This window comes from Piliocolobus tephrosceles, chromosome 3 (assembly GCF_002776525.5).
Source record: "Piliocolobus tephrosceles isolate RC106 chromosome 3, ASM277652v3, whole genome shotgun sequence".
Lineage (NCBI taxonomy): Eukaryota > Metazoa > Chordata > Mammalia > Primates > Cercopithecidae > Piliocolobus > Piliocolobus tephrosceles.
This window is the reverse complement of record NC_045436.1, coordinates 111,413,562-111,416,077: the sequence shown is the minus strand read 5'-3', so window position 1 is coordinate 111,416,077 and position 2,516 is coordinate 111,413,562. Positions and strand designations below refer to the sequence as shown.

The 2,516-nt window shown below is 40.7% G+C and overlaps 1 pseudogene; it reads right to left on the bottom strand.

Annotated features, from left to right (window-relative positions):
* Window positions 1-844: 844 nt before the first annotated feature.
* Window positions 845-1,805, bottom strand: LOC111549348 (annotated as a pseudogene).
* Between the last annotated feature and the right edge of the window lie 711 nt (window positions 1,806-2,516).

The window sequence follows — 2,516 nt, the reverse complement described above, 5'->3', positions numbered from 1 at the left end:
GAAAGATTTCTTCTTAGGAATATCTTGTGAGACTAGTGTTCTGGAAAACACAATATGGAAAACACTACCTTAGAGTAAGTGTTGGTATTTGCTTAATAGCTATGAAGTCTATATGTTTATTATGGTTGTTCTTCAGTCTTCTTCCACTACAGCCTGCTCTCTCTGGGTACTCTCAGTTGTACTCAAGGCTTTAAATGCCACTTGCAGTCTGAGATGTCTGTATTTGCAAATTCACCAACTCTGTCTCCTGAACTTTAGATACATATGCACACCTGCCTATCCAATTTTTCAAACTGAGTATTGAGGACTTCAAACTCAATTATCCAAAACTGAGCTCAATAGCTTCCTCTCAAACCCGCTCCTCCTGCTGTTTTCTTGTTTTATTACTGGAGACCACTGATATCCACTCTATTGCCCAAGTCAGACACCTGGGAGCCATCCTTAACTCTTTTTACTCACTCTGTCTTCTCATACAACCATCAACGTAACCTAACTATCCTCATTTTTTTTTTTCTTAAAAGACATTTATTCAGTGTCACAATCAGACTATTACATTTAGCAATCAACAGCATGGATGCAAAAAAAAATCTACATTGAAACCCTTTGTTGGAATGCTTTACACTTTCCACAGAACAGAAACTAAAATAACCTGTTATACAATTAGTCACAAATACAATCCCTGAGTTTTTTGCCCATACACATGAGTATTTGTCTAAAACATGTCTTCTTTGTAGCAGCTAGGCCCTGCCACCACTGTGCTTGGCTGAGTTCACAAATCTGTTGTAACCTGTAGCTTCCCTGTCACTTCTCTGACTCTGCTCTCCTGTTAAGCCTTGTTTCCCAATTAAAATCTTCTGCCACTGCCATAGCTACTACTGTTACTGGAACCGCCATAGCCACCTTGGTTTCCTGGTTGGGCAAAGTATTGACCTCCACCACCATAGGGGCCAGAGCTTCTGCCTCCAAAGTTTCCTCCCTTCATGGGTCCAAAATTTGAAGACTGATTGTTGTAATTGCCAAAATAATTGTAGCTTCCACCACCCCCGAAATTGCTTCCATCATTACCAAATCCATTATAGCCATCCACACTGCCACCATATCTACCACTACCACGGCTGCCACCAAAGTCACCATGACCACTGAAGTTTCTACCACGACCAGAGTTGTCATTCCCGTCGAAACCACCTCCATCACCACCACCAAAGTTTCCAGAACCACTTTGCCTCTTTGACTGGAGAAAGCACTAGCCATCTCTTGCTTTGACAAGGCTTTTCTAGATTCACAGTTGTGGCCATTCACGGTGTGGTATTTCTGAATGACAATCTTATCCACGGAGTCATGGTCATCAAAGGTTACAAAGGCAAAGCCCCTTTTCTTGCCACTGCCTTGGTCAGTCGTGATTTCAATCACTTCAATTTTCCCATACTGTTCAAAATAATCTCTTAGGTGATGTTCTTCACTGTCTTCTTTAATGCCACCAATAAATCTTTTTTTTACAGTTAAGTAGGCACCTGGTCTTTGAGAATCTTCTCTTGGGACAGCTGTCTTTGGTTCCATGACTCTTCCATCCACCTTGTGTGGCCTTGCCTCCATGGCTGCACCCACCTCCTCCACAGTGGCATATGTGACAAACCCAAAGCCCCTGAGCGCTTGGTGTTTGAATCTCTCATTACTGCACAGTCCATGAGTGTTCCCCATTGCTCAAAATGGCTCCCCAGGCTCTCATCGGCTGTTTCAAAGCTCAATCCTCCGATGAAGAGCTTCCTGAGCTGTTCAGGTTCTTTAGGAGACTCTGACTTAGACATAACGGCAGGGTGAAGAGAGACTTTAACGATGCTTCTTTGGTGGCATCTATGGGCAGAAAGGCATTATCCTCATTCTTTATAGCCCTCAAGTAAGTCCACTTCACTCAAATTGCATTTAACTTAACTAAAGCCTTTATCATCTTACATATATTGCCAAAGTAACCCATCGTTCAATAGAAATATAATGTCAGCCATGTACACAAACTGTGTATGTAATTTGAAATTTTCTAATAGCCACATTAAAAAACAAACATAAGAGATAAAATTAGTTTTAAAAATATACTTTATTTAACCCAACATATGCAAAATATCATCATTGCAACATGTAACACTGTAAAATTATACATATATATAAATGAATGATATACTTTACATTGTTATGTTTACACTAAGTCTCTGACATCCAGTGTGCATTTTCCACTTTAAATAATCTCAGTTTGTACCAGCCACATTTGAAGAACTCAGTAGCCACATGTGGCTGGTGGCTATGATATTGGACAGCATAGCTCTAACTGGTTTCCCTGCCTGCAGACTCTCCCCTTCTAATTCATTCTCCCCAACTGCAGCCAGTGGCATATTTGATTCTATCACTTCACCATTAAAGGTCCTTGATTGATTTTGCATTGCATAAGCTGTCAAGACCCATGATAATAGCTGTACTTACCTCTTGAACCTCATTTCATTCAACTCCACTTTAAGCTCCATACATAC